This window comes from Rhopilema esculentum, chromosome 6, assembly GCF_057945365.1.
Source record: "Rhopilema esculentum isolate cy_ngs chromosome 6, ASM5794536v1, whole genome shotgun sequence".
NCBI lineage: Eukaryota > Metazoa > Cnidaria > Scyphozoa > Rhizostomeae > Rhizostomatidae > Rhopilema > Rhopilema esculentum.
The window spans coordinates 6,807,513-6,822,034 of NC_142820.1; the positions used below are offsets into that span (position 1 = coordinate 6,807,513).

The window sequence follows — 14,522 nt, forward strand, 5'->3', positions numbered from 1 at the left end:
TTTTGTGTAAATTCTACGTTAAACCTTATCTTCCTTTCGCGAATTCACTACAAGGATCTAACAGTTTGATACTTGGGTAGGGCATGACATATACAGAGTATGTTCGAACGTTCAGCAAAAATGCACACATGAATATTTTGCTTTGGAGTTTCTAGTTGGCCACTTAACCAATTAACAGTTAGCAAAATTGATTGACGCCGTGTCTGAACCAAAACGCCTCAAGGGATGTTGTTGAGAATTACCAAATTTACCCAGTCTACACAGCATGACAGTTCTTGACAAGATCTCATGTGTGCACGCAAGGGCAATATATGCGCGCTGGCAATGTGTGCAAACTATTCAGTTTGAAGCAAGCTACCTATGTGCACAGCATTTATTTCTTGTGCACGAAATTTTCTTTTCGAATTATGAATTAGCATGGGGTCATTCACATCTTTTGTTTAAATGCCTGGATTTGATTTTTTTGACCCCCTGATCTTATAGTTAGACCTACTTTTTTGATAACTTGCTGGAGCAAAACTGTCAGTATTTCTAAGTAGGTTGCAACAAGGGTACACACGTGAGGGTACAGCTCCCTTAAAATTTTTACTCAGTCAGTCATATTTAAAACTGTTTGGTCAACTGAAGGAGCTTTATGGAGTAAATTTTTGTTAATTGCAAAGCATTTTGTACAAGCAGAATCAATAGAGTTTATTATTTGAGATTTGAGGGTGGAAGACTTGCACACATTTTCTAACAAAGTTTAAATATCCAAGCCAGACTGGAAACTTTGTTTCTTAGGCAGACAAATTTGCTTTGGAATTTGAGACTGCTCATCTGAAATCATATTTTTATGCTATTTTTAGAGTTAATAATGGTTAATGGAATTTACGTTGTCTGTATGCAAAAGTGCGCAGATGTGTGCACAGGCAATATATTGTCGGGCGCACAAAAAAGTTTCCAATCTGATATCCAAGAAAGCAGTCGCAAATGTTTTTGCTGGCATCTCATAAAAATCTTGTTTGACATAAACGTAACAAAAATGTCAGAAGGAGAGCCAAAATACTGCCAATGATGCTTGAGTATTTGTCAAATTCTGTAGATTCCCGAAAAGTCTTGTTTATTTATTCAAATTGATGTTTAGTTAGCAATGGGCAACCCAATCTCTCTTGACCAGCCTTGCTTAGGACAGTGACTTGACATTACAAGCTGTACTATTAAGATTCATGATAAAGTCATGACCCTTTCAATATTGCCTTTAATTTTTTAGCCCTTTACAATATTTTTCACCACCTTTTAGCTTTTAGAAAATCTCTATGGATAAAACTGCCTTTTTGTTTAGCCATCAGTTGATTTTCTTTGAGCTCAACATTTTGGCTACCAGGTGAAAGTGTTCAACTGAGGTCATTAAGGTTATCTTGTCATTTGTGATAATTTGTGATCGCCTTCTTGATACTGCCACATTAGATTGCATTAGGTTTTGTATATTTTTTCCAGAATGGAAATATTTGTTAATTCTTTACCAACATTTGCTTCTGATGAGTCTTATATATCCTGGTTTAGATTTTAGTTTAGATAGTATTAGTAGATAACCATACAAAGGAAATTTGTGATAGCACTGTGGTTAGCTTTTTTGTTGACCCTTAAATTGTATAAAACTTGGAGTGGAACTGGATCAAATGTTCAACCAGTTAATGGTGACAGCAAAGGCTCAGTTTTGATTAGTTGTTGAATAGAACGCAAAGTGTAATTTTTTCAACTTCAAACAAGATAAACTATGCTCTGCAACATATGGACTCACATGAAGAAACAGGGGATCACCTTGCAAACAATGTGAAGTTACGAAGTTCATTTGTGCTTCAGTGAATAAATGCCTTCTATCCCTTCATCATTAGGCTCAATCTTTGAGACTTGGGAAGCTATTCTAGGTTGATTTTGCAGCTTAAATTTTTTAGGTCATTCAAAAAAGTTATTACTTGGTTTGATGTTTTGATAAGCAATTTGGAGCCCTGTTAACAAAGTGAAATTAAATCCACATTTGCAGCATTAGAATTTCAAGGAAATACTTTAGAAACATTTGATAGCAGCAGTGTCCCACAATTTGAGGATCTATCTAGCTATAAAAGTACCTGATTAATATGTGTAAAGGGCTGAAAAATGACTTAAGGAAATATCCATAAACATCCCCTTTGAACATGTTTGAACAGCCTGTTCTAGAAAACTTTCCTTCATTGGTAGCAAAAGTCAGACAATTTCTTCTGAGGAGTCCATTTTTTGAGTTTCCAAATGTCTAAGTTTTCTTTTAGAAATAGAAGAAATTCTTTAAGTCAGAGAAAGAATAAGTTGGAAAATTTCAAAAGACCCTTTTTTCCTTGGAAAACGGGGACAATCCAAAAAGTTAAAAAACTCTGAGAAGTCCAAGATATCTGACAAATGCTTAATTTATATTATTGACCTGACAATTTTTTTGCAGCAAAATCAAGATAGAAAGCTCTCATTCACTTTATTGGCAATTCAATTAGTAATAAACGCCTCTTTTAAATTTTCATTAGCAACAGTGAAATTGAGAAAAAATGTTTGCCTGATTTTGAAGAAAGTTTCGTCAACCATTATTCTTGACAATTCTGGGATAGCTGCTGCATTTTAATAATAATATTTTGTTACTAGACATTGAGCAGTGCTAATATTCAGAAATGTAAAGAAAATTGAAAGGAATAAAGTATGCAGATGGATCATTATCGTAAACTATCTGTACTGAAAAAGACAATGCTGAAATTGGAAACTGATGATAAATTGCTATCCATTTGTAGGTTGCTGAGAAGATCAAATTGTCATGATGATGATTATTATTACAGCAGACAGTGTGTATGGAGCCGCTGTGAATTTGAACAGGCAATAAATATAATGGTGAGTTTGCTTGTTTTACATTGTGGTATTATGGAATATATTTACAACACAAAATGCGGTTTTATGATAATAGCACATCCAATTTTGTTTGTAGTTTTGCATCATAGATTAATGATAGGCCCACTGTCTCAAAAGGTTTAAAGTTCTACCTCTTTGCTGACGATAAAAGTATGAACTATGATTCTTAAAAACTTAAAGAGCTTCACCGTAATTTTGTTTGGATTTTTTGACCAGACCAAAATAACAGTGGTCAGTTTTGACACTCCGTTTTACTGGTTGTTTCTTCCCCTTTTCCTAACTTCGTAGACGCTCAAAAATGTTAGACTGATCACTTTGTGTTTGGTCTTTCTGCATGATCTATAGGAGTTACAGAATCATAGGAGATATATGGTGAAACTCTGTCTTCTGGGGTAATTCGACAGCTGAGGAATAGTCAAGAGCTGTGAGACATCTTAGAGTTTTCAATTGTTCGTAGCCAAATGTTACAGTGGGCACTTTTCGACGTAAAAGACATTCGTTCGTTTTTAAGTTTATTGGTATGTCTGAAAAGGAAACTGGCATGTCTATTAACATGATGAAATATTACCGTTTGCCCTCTGAAAATGCCCTTCTTCCCGCCTTTTCGCTAGTACAAGCAAATCTTCCGAATATTAATGCCTTTCATAATGCAGCCTGCACCCCCGCAATGCATTGCTGGCAAACACCAATTTGTATTAGGAAATTTTAGTCAGGCGCGGATCTAGACCGGTTGCACAGGTTTAAAAAAACCGGTCAAATTTTAAGAGCACTACAGTTCCTTTGTTTACATACTGAATTGAACCCCCACAAGATTCCGACAGAGTTCCCAGCTTCCTAATTCCTATTTTATCCCAAAGTATCAGAGGAATTCAAAATGGAGGAAATCAGTCGCCACTCGAAGCTACAGCTTGGAGTATGCTATCTATGCGCCATGAAAATTAGAATCAAAGTTGCAAGAAGAGGGTCAAAGGCCATGCGACATTTTAGATAAAGTGTAGGCAAATTAATCACATTTTACTAACCTAATTAGCAACATTAAGCAATATTTATGGACCAATAACACACAGGGCTGTAACGGCGTAAAGCTGCCCGAAACCAGTCAATATTTTGGCTAGATTTGCACCTGATAGTGGTATAATTGTTTCAGTAGTAAATATTGTCTCTTCTAGTTGGGTTCGCCATGAGCCGCGAAAATTAAATTAAGCGCTGATTGTTTAACAATATTTTTTATATGTCTGTGTACCTGCTAATGAAAGTGACGTGTTACACAACGTAAGCAGCTAGGAAAAAAACTATTTTCTAGAAACTGAAGTTACCAAATCAATGTAAAACATCTCGTATACAATCTAGTTTGTTACGATTAAAATCATTTTGGTCATTCTTATTCTAATCATACCTCTGCAAACAGGAACATGAATAAAACTTAAGAAAAAAGTAAACTCATATCTTTAAAATGCAAGATCTCTCTACAGTATTTGAAACAAGATCTTCTTTACAAATTTCGATTGGGCTGCTTTTGAATGATTGCAGAACTCGATTACAGATTACCAATTTGATTAGTTAGCTGCATATGTCGTATGAGAATATATCATGAATTTATTATAAATATGATCATAAATCATTTTAAGTGCAATACACAGGACTCAGAGATGCTGTCTTAAAAAGGTACGGATTGCGCTGCCAAAAAACTTTGGACCAGACTTAATACCACGCTCATCGTCACTTGCATTTGCCCAGTATACTTGCATTTGTTTTAGAGATTCTCTGTGGTGTATATTAAACCATGGGAGCAATTCATTCAACCAATACCAAGACTTACTTCAGGCCAATAAGCGTTCTGTCCACGGTCTTTCAGCTATTTGAAAGAATAATGGACAAACAGATAGTTGCTTTTATGACACCTTTTTTATTGCCACGTCTCTCTTGTTTTCAACAAGCATCAACTGCTCAATTTTGACCACATTGACTGCTGGTGGCGCCGCCGGATATTTTCCAGATCTGTTTTTAACGTTGAAATATGAACTAACATTTCATGAAAAATACTTCTAATGGTGTTTGGAACCTGTTTTCAAGCATTTCAAGTTCTTTCAAGTGACATAAAAAATGGCGTAAAATTTTCAGGTTTTGAAATTCTTTGAGAGTCAGGTATTTTTTGTAAATTGACTGAGTTTTTTTTAGTAAATATGGCCTAAAAGTTGATGGAAAACATTTATAATTGTCTTCGGAACATCTCTTATGGAATTTAAGGTTGTTTGGAATGAAATTTAATCTTTGTCAAACTTTCCACTTTTTTAATCTCTTTGCAGGTAGAGGGTCGTAGTTCTTTTAATGTTCAAAAGTTTTTTCTTTCAGATTTCACTTGGAAGGTAACAGCAATGTCTTCAAATGATTGCAGAAAGGTATTCAATAGTTTTTTGGTTACTTAAAGTCAAGTATTTTTTCTTTAGATTTTTGAAATTTTTATATACAGAAGGTTCAGGGGTTTTTAGGGTGAATTAGACTTTCTTGGTTGTTTCGAGTGTTTAAGATATTAAAAATTTTTGAATTTTTTTACAGATCCAGGGTCATGAATTTTTTCAAAAATGACTGAATCCTTAAATTGAAAATATGAGCCTTAAATTCGCCAAAATTACCCGAAATGGTGTTTGGAACGTGTATTAAGAATTTCTTGGTTGTTTCAAGAAAAAAAAAATTCAACATTTTTGAAGTTTTTTACAGGTCCGGGATCATGAAATTTTTCAAAAATGGCTAAGTCCTTATTTTCAAAACAAGAGCCTAAAATTCAATGGAACCACCCGAAATGTTGTTCAGAAAGTGTATTAAGACTATCTAGGTCGTTTCAACTAAAATTTTTTTTGAAAAATTCCAACTTTTTAAAACTTTTTGCAGCTCCGGGGTCATGAAATTTTTCAAAAATGGCTAAATCCTTTTATTCAAAATAAGAGTCTGAAATTCAACGAAACCACCCGAAATGTTGTTCGGAGCGTGTATTAAGACTTTCTAGGTTGTTTTGACTAAAATACATTTTTTGAAAAATTTCAAATTTTTTGAACTTTTTTGCAGTTCCGGGGTCATGAAATTTTTTAAAAATGGATAAGTCCTTATTTTCAAAATAAGAGTCTGAAATTCAATGAAACCACCCAAAATGTTGTTCGGAACGTGTATTAAGACTTTCTAGGCTGTTTTGACTAAAAAACATATTTTGAAAAATTTCAACTTTTTTGAACTTTTTTGTAGGTCCGGGGTCATGAAATTTTTCAAAAATGGCTAAATCCTTTTATTCAAAATAAGAGCCTAAAATTCAACGAAACTAGCCGAAATGTTGTTCGGCACGTGTATTAAGACTTTCTAGCTTGTTTCGAGTAAAAAATTTTTTTTAAAAAATTTCAACTTTTTTGAACTTTTTTGCAGGTCCGGGGTCATGAAATTTTTCAAAAATTGGCAAGTTCTTATTATCAAAATAAGAGCCTAAAATTCAACGAAACTAGCCGAAATGTTGTTCGGAACGTGTATTAAGACTTTCTAGGTTGTTTTGAGTAAAAAAATTTTTTTGAAAAATTTCAACTTTTTTGAACTTTTTTGTAGGTCCGGGGTCATGAAATTTTTCAAAAATGGCTAAGTCCTTATTTTCAAAATAAGAGTCTGAAATTCAACGAAACCACCCGAAATGTTGTTCGGAACGTGTATTAAGACTTTCTAGGTTGTTTCAAGTAGAAAAATTTTTTTAAAAAATTTCAACTTTTTTGAACTTTTTTGCAGGTCCGGGGTCATGAAATTTTTCAAAAATGGCTAAGTCCTTATTTTCAAAATAAGAGTCTGAAATTCAACGAAACCACCCGAAATGTTGTTCGGAACGTGTATTAAGACTTTCTAGGTTGTTTCAAGTAGAAAAATTTTTTTGAAATATTTCAACTTTTTTGCAGGTCCGGGGTCATGAAATTTCTCAGAAATGGCTAAGTCCTTATCTTCAAAATAAGAGTCTGAAATTCAACGAAACCACCCGAAATGTTGTTCGGAACGTGTATTAAGACTTTCTAGGTTGTTTCAAGTAGAAAAATTTTTTTGAAAAATTTCAACTTTTTTGCAGGTCCGGGGTCATGAAATTTTTCAAAAATGGCTAAATCCTTTTTTTCAAAATAAGAGCCTAAAATTCAACGAAACTAGCCGAAATGTTGTTCGGCACGTGTATTAAGACTTTCTAGCTTGTTTCGAGTAAAAAAAATTTTTTAAAAAATTTAAACTTTTTTGAACTTTTTTGCAGGTCCGGGGTCATGAAATTTTTCAAAAATGGCTAAGTCCTTATTTTCAAAATAAGAGTCTGAAATTCAACGAAACCACCCGAAATGTTGTTCGGAACGTGTATTAAGACTTTCTAGGTTGTTTCAAGTAGAAAAATTTTTTTGAAATATTTCAACTTTTTTGCAGGTCCGGGGTCATGAAATTTCTCAGAAATGGCTAAGTCCTTATCTTCAAAATAAGAGTCTGAAATTCAACGAAACCACCCGAAATGTTGTTCGGAACGTGTATTAAGACTTTCTAGGTTGTTTCAAGTAGAAAAATTTTTTTGAAATATTTCAACTTTTTTGCAGGTCCGGGGTCATGAAATTTCTCAGAAATGGCTAAATCCTTTTTTTCAAAATAAGAGTCTGAAATTCAACGAAACCACCCGAAATGTTGTTCGGAACGTGTATTAAGACTTTCTAGGTTGTTTCGAGTAAAAAAATTTTTTGAAAAATTTCAACTTTTTTGAACTTTTTCGCAGGTCCGGGGTCATGAAATTTGTCAAAAATGGCCAAATTCTTCTAATCAAAAAAAAGGCCTAAAATTCATCGAAACTACCCGAAATGTTGTTCGGAATGTGTATTAAGACTTTCTAGGTTGTTTCGAGTAGAAACAATTTTTTGAAAAATTTCAACTTTTTTGAACTTTTTTGCAGGTCCGGGGTCATGAAATTTTTCAAAAATGGCTAAGTCCTTATTTTCAAAATAAGGGTCTGAAATTCAACGAAACCACCCGAAATGTTGTTCGGAACGTGTATTAAGACTTTCTAGGTTGTTTCAAGTAGAAAAATTTTTTTAAAAAATTTCAACTTTTTTGAACTTTTTTGCAGGTCCGGGGTCATGAAATTTTTCAAAAATGGCTAAGTCCTTATTTTCAAAATAAGAGTCTGAAATTCAACGAAACCACCCAAAATGTTGTTCGGAACGTGTATTAAGACTTTCTAGGTTGTTTCAAGTAGAAAAATTTTTTTGAAATATTTCAACTTTTTTGTAGGTCCGGGGTCATGAAATTTCTCAGAAATGGCTAAGTCCTTATCTTCAAAATAAGAGTCTGAAATTCAACGAAACCACCCGAAATGTTTTTCGAAACGTGTATTAAGACTTTCTAGGTTGTTTCAAGTAGAAAAATTTTTTTGAAAAATTTCAACTTTTTTGCAGGTCCGGGGTCATGAAATTTCTCAGCAATGGCTAAATCCTTTTTTTCAAAATAAGAGTCTGAAATTCAACGAAACCACCCAAAATGTTGTTCTGAACGTGTATTAAGACTTTCTAGGTTGTTTTGACTAAAATACACTTTTTGAAAAATTTCAAATTTTTTAAACTTTTTTGCAGGTCCGGGGTCATGAAATTTTTCAAAAATGGCCAAACTCTTCTCATCAAAATAAAAGCCTAAAATTCATCGAAACTACCCGAAATGTTTTTCGAAACGTGTATTAAGACTTTCTAGGTTGTTTCAAGTAGAAAAATTTTTTTGAAAAATTTCAACTTTTTTGCAGGTCCGGGGTCATGAAATTTTTCAAAAATGGCTAAATCCTTTTTTTCAAAATAAGAGGCTAAAATTCAACGAAACTAGCCGAAATGTTGTTCGGCACGTGTATTAAGACTTTCTAGCTTGTTTCGAGTAAAAAAAATTTTTTAAAAAATTTCAACTTTTTTGAACTTTTTTGCAGGTCCGGGGTCATGAAATTTTTCAAAAATGGCTAAGTCCTTATTTTCAAAATAAGAGTCTGAAATTCAACGAAACCACCCGAAATGTTGTTCGGAACGTGTATTAAGACTTTCTAGGTTGTTTCGAGTAAAAAAATTTTTTTGAAAAATTTCAACTTTTTTGAACTTTTTTGTAGGTCCGGGGTAATGAAATTTTTCAAAAATGGCTAAGTCCTTATTTTCAAAATAAGAGTCTGAAATTCAACGAAACCACCCAAAATGTTGTTCGGAACGTGTATTAAGACTTTCTAGGTTGTTTTGACTAAAATACATTTTTTGAAAAATTTCAAATTTTTTGAACTTTTTTGCAGGTCCAGGGTCATGAAATTTTGCAAAAATGGCCAAATTCTTCTAATCAAAAAAAAGGCCTAAAATTCATCGAAACTACCCGAAATGTTGTTCGGAACGTGTATTAAGACTTTCTAGGTTGTTTCGAGTAAAAAAATTTTTTGAAAAATTTCAACTTTTTTGAACTTTTTCGCAGGTCCGGGGTCATGAAATTTGTCAAAAATGGCCAAATTCTTCTAATCAAAAAAAAGGCCTAAAATTCATCGAAACTACCCGAAATGTTGTTCGGAATGTGTATTAAGACTTTCTAGGTTGTTTCGAGTAGAAACAATTTTTTGAAAAATTTCAACTTTTTTGAACTTTTTTGCAGGTCCGGGGTCATGAAATTTTTCAAAAATGGCTAAGTCCTTATTTTCAAAATAAGAGTCTGAAATTCAACGAAACCACCCGAAATGTTGTTCGGAACGTGTATTAAGACTTTCTAGGTTGTTTCAAGTAGAAAAATTTTTTTGAAATATTTCAACTTTTTTGCAGGTCCGGGGTCATGAAATTTCTCAGAAATGGCTAAATCCTTTTTTTCAAAATAAGAGTCTGAAATTCAACGAAACCACCCGAAATGTTGTTCGGAATGTGTATTAAGACTTTCTAGGTTGTTTCGAGTAGAAACAATTTTTTGAAAAATTTCAACTTTTTTGAACTTTTTTGCAGGTCCGGGGTCATGAAATTTTTCAAAAATGGCTAAGTCCTTATTTTCAAAATAAGGGTCTGAAATTCAACGAAACCACCCGAAATGTTGTTCGGAACGTGTATTAAGACTTTCTAGGTTGTTTCAAGTAGAAAAATTTTTTTAAAAAATTTCAACTTTTTTGAACTTTTTTGCAGGTCCGGGGTCATGAAATTTTTCAAAAATGGCTAAGTCCTTATTTTCAAAATAAGAGTCTGAAATTCAACGAAACCACCCAAAATGTTGTTCGGAACGTGTATTAAGACTTTCTAGGTTGTTTCAAGTAGAAAAATTTTTTTGAAATATTTCAACTTTTTTGTAGGTCCGGGGTCATGAAATTTCTCAGAAATGGCTAAGTCCTTATCTTCAAAATAAGAGTCTGAAATTCAACGAAACCACCCGAAATGTTTTTCGAAACGTGTATTAAGACTTTCTAGGTTGTTTCAAGTAGAAAAATTTTTTTGAAAAATTTCAACTTTTTTGCAGGTCCGGGGTCATGAAATTTCTCAGCAATGGCTAAATCCTTTTTTTCAAAATAAGAGTCTGAAATTCAACGAAACCACCCAAAATGTTGTTCTGAACGTGTATTAAGACTTTCTAGGTTGTTTTGACTAAAATACACTTTTTGAAAAATTTCAAATTTTTTAAACTTTTTTGCAGGTCCGGGGTCATGAAATTTTTCAAAAATGGCCAAACTCTTCTCATCAAAATAAAAGCCTAAAATTCATCGAAACTACCCGAAATGTTTTTCGAAACGTGTATTAAGACTTTCTAGGTTGTTTCAAGTAGAAAAATTTTTTTGAAAAATTTCAACTTTTTTGCAGGTCCGGGGTCATGAAATTTTTCAAAAATGGCTAAATCCTTTTTTTCAAAATAAGAGGCTAAAATTCAACGAAACTAGCCGAAATGTTGTTCGGCACGTGTATTAAGACTTTCTAGCTTGTTTCGAGTAAAAAAAATTTTTTAAAAAATTTCAACTTTTTTGAACTTTTTTGCAGGTCCGGGGTCATGAAATTTTTCAAAAATGGCTAAGTCCTTATTTTCAAAATAAGAGTCTGAAATTCAACGAAACCACCCGAAATGTTGTTCGGAACGTGTATTAAGACTTTCTAGGTTGTTTCGAGTAAAAAAATTTTTTTGAAAAATTTCAACTTTTTTGAACTTTTTTGTAGGTCCGGGGTAATGAAATTTTTCAAAAATGGCTAAGTCCTTATTTTCAAAATAAGAGTCTGAAATTCAACGAAACCACCCAAAATGTTGTTCGGAACGTGTATTAAGACTTTCTAGGTTGTTTTGACTAAAATACATTTTTTGAAAAATTTCAAATTTTTTGAACTTTTTTGCAGGTCCAGGGTCATGAAATTTTGCAAAAATGGCCAAATTCTTCTAATCAAAAAAAAGGCCTAAAATTCATCGAAACTACCCGAAATGTTGTTCGGAACGTGTATTAAGACTTTCTAGGTTGTTTCGAGTAAAAAAATTTTTTGAAAAATTTCAACTTTTTTGAACTTTTTCGCAGGTCCGGGGTCATGAAATTTGTCAAAAATGGCCAAATTCTTCTAATCAAAAAAAAGGCCTAAAATTCATCGAAACTACCCGAAATGTTGTTCGGAATGTGTATTAAGACTTTCTAGGTTGTTTCGAGTAGAAACAATTTTTTGAAAAATTTCAACTTTTTTGAACTTTTTTGCAGGTCCGGGGTCATGAAATTTTTCAAAAATGGCTAAGTCCTTATTTTCAAAATAAGAGTCTGAAATTCAACGAAACCACCCGAAATGTTGTTCGGAACGTGTATTAAGACTTTCTAGGTTGTTTCAAGTAGAAAAATTTTTTTGAAATATTTCAACTTTTTTGCAGGTCCGGGGTCATGAAATTTCTCAGAAATGGCTAAATCCTTTTTTTCAAAATAAGAGTCTGAAATTCAACGAAACCACCCGAAATGTTGTTCTGAACGTGTATTAAGACTTTCTAGGTTGTTTTGACTAAAATACACTTTTTGAAAAATTTCAAATTTTTTAAACTTTTTTGCAGGTCCGGGGTCATGAAATTTTTCAAAAATGGCCAAACTCTTCTCATCAAAATAAAAGCCTAAAATTCATCGAAACTACCCGAAATGTTTTTCGAAACGTGTATTAAGACTTTCTAGGTTGTTTCAAGTAGAAAAATTTTTTTGAAAAATTTCAACTTTTTTGCAGGTCCGGGGTCATGAAATTTTTCAAAAATGGCTAAATCCTTTTTTTCAAAATAAGAGGCTAAAATTCAACGAAACTAGCCGAAATGTTGTTCGGCACGTGTATTAAGACTTTCTAGCTTGTTTTGAGTAAAACAAATTTTTTAAAAAATTTCAACTTTTTTGAACTTTTTTGCAGGTCTGGGGTCATGAAATTTTTCAAAAATGGCTAAGTCCTTATTTTCAAAATAAGAGTCTGAAATTCAACGAAACCACCCGAAATGTTGTTCGGAACGTGTATTAAGACTTTCTAGGTTGTTTGGAGTAAAAAAATTTTTTTGAAAAATTTCAACTTTTTTGAACTTTTTTGTAGGTCCGGGGTCATGAAATTTTTCAAAAATGGCTAAATCCTCTTTTTCAAAATAAGAGCCTAAAATTCAAGGAAACTAGCCGAAATGTTGTTCGGCACGTGTATTAAGACTTTCTAGCTTGTTTTGACTAAAATATTTTTTTTGAAAAATTTCAACCTTTTTTCGTGTTTTTTCAAGTTTTAGTCTTAAACATTCTAGGTATATTATTTGTTACTTTTTTCAGATATCACTTGGAGTTTCAACCAAATGTCATGAAGAGATTTCAGAAAGGTATTTTCTCAGCATTTTTGGTTGTTTCGAGTAAAAAAATTTTTTGAAAAATTTCAACTTTTTTAAACTTTTTTGCAGGTCCGGGGTCATGAAATTTTTCCAAAATGGCCAAATTCTTCTAATCAAAATAAAAGCCTAAAATTCAACGAAACCACCTGAAATTTTGTTTGGAACGTGTATTAAGACTTTCTAGCTTGTTTTGACTAAAAAATTTTTTTTGAAAAATTTCAACTTTTTTAGTGTTTTTTCAAGTTTTGGTCTTAAACATTCTAGGTATATTATTTCTTACTTTTTTTCAGATATCACTTGGAGTTAAACCAAATCTCATCAAGAGATTTCAGAAAGGTATTTTCTCAGCATTTTTGGTTGTTTCGAGTAAAAAAATTTTTTGAAAAATTTCAACTTTTTTGAACTTTTTTGCAGGTCCGGGGTCATGAAATTTTTCAAAAATGGCCAAATTCTTCTCATCAAAATAAAAGCCTAAAATCCATCGAAACTACCCGAAATGTTGTTCGGAACGTGTATTAAGACTTTCTAGGTTGTTTTGAGTAAAAAAAACTTTTTGAAAAATTTCAACTTTTTTGAACTTTTTTGCAGGTCCGGGGTCATGAAATTTTTCAAAAATGGCGAAGTCCTTATTTTCAAAATAAGATTCTGAAATTCAACGAAACCACCCGAAATGTTATTCGGAACGTGTATTAAGACTTTCTAGGTTGTTTCGAGTAAAAAAATTTTTTTGAAAAATTTCAACTTTTTTGAACTTTTTTGTAGGTCCGGGGTCATGAAGTTTTTCAAAAATGGCCAAATTCTTCTCATCAAAATAAAAGCCTAAAATTCATCGAAACTACCCGAGATGTTGTTCGGAACGTGTATTAAGACTTTCTAGCTTGTTTTGACTAAAATATTTTTTTTGAAAAATTTCAACTTTTTTAGTGTTTTTTCAAGTTTTGGTCTTAAACATTCTAGATATATTTTTTCTTACTTTTTTTCAGATATCACTTGGAGTTAAACCAAATGTCATCAAGAGATTTCAGAAAGGTATTTTCTCAGCATTTTTGGTTGTTTCGAGTAAAAAAATTTTTTGAAAAATTTCAACTTTTTTGAACTTTTTTGCAGGTCCGGGGTCATGAAATTTTTCAAAAATGGCCAAATTCTTCTCATCAAAATAAAAGCCTAAAATCCATCGAAACTACCCGAAATGTTGTTCGGAACGTGTATTAAGACTTTCTAGGTTGTTTCGAGTAAAAAAATTTTTTTGAAAAATTTCAACTTTTTTGAACTTTTTTGCAGGTCCATGGTCATGAAATTTTTCAAAAATGGCCAAACTCTTCTCATCAAAATAAAAGCCTAAAATTGATCGAAACTACCCGAAATGTTTTTCGGAACGTGTATTAAGACTTTCTAGGTTGTTTCGAGTAGAAAAATTTTTTTGAAAAATTTCAACTTTTTTGCAGGTCCGGGGTCATGAAATTTTTCAAAAATGGCTAAATCTTTTTTTTCAAAATAAGAGTCTGAAATTCAACGAAACCACCCGAAATGTTGTTCGGAACGTGTATTAAGACTTTCTAGCTTGTTTTGACTAAAATATTTTTTTTGAAAAATTTCAACCTTTTTTAGTGTTTTTTCAAGTTTTAGTCTTAAACATTCTAGGTATATTATTTGTTACTTTTTTTCAGATATCATTTGGAGTTTCAACCAAATGTCATCAAGAGATTTCAGAAAGGTATTTTCTCAGCATTTTTGGTTGTTTTGAGTAAAAAAATTTTTTGAAAAATTTGAAATTTTTTGAACTTTTTTGCAGGTCCGGG

General features: G+C 32.3%; 1 long non-coding RNA gene across 6 annotated transcripts in view; it reads left to right on the forward strand.

The window, feature by feature from the left end:
- The window catches only part of LOC135686649 (uncharacterized), a 58,164-nt gene that overhangs the window by 2,614 nt on the left and 41,028 nt on the right, over positions 1-14,522 (forward strand). For 2 of the 6 annotated variants that reach the window (XR_016143850.1, XR_016143848.1), the window contains exons 2-3: positions 2,790-2,886; positions 5,257-5,303. This is a non-coding gene — a long non-coding RNA (uncharacterized LOC135686649). Of the gene's footprint in view, positions 1-2,789; positions 2,887-5,256; positions 6,210-12,667; positions 12,715-13,013; positions 13,038-13,706; positions 13,764-14,522 lie in introns of those variants that run through there. The other 4 variants (XR_016143847.1, XR_016143851.1, XR_016143849.1 and 1 more) reach the window with 4 other exon arrangements.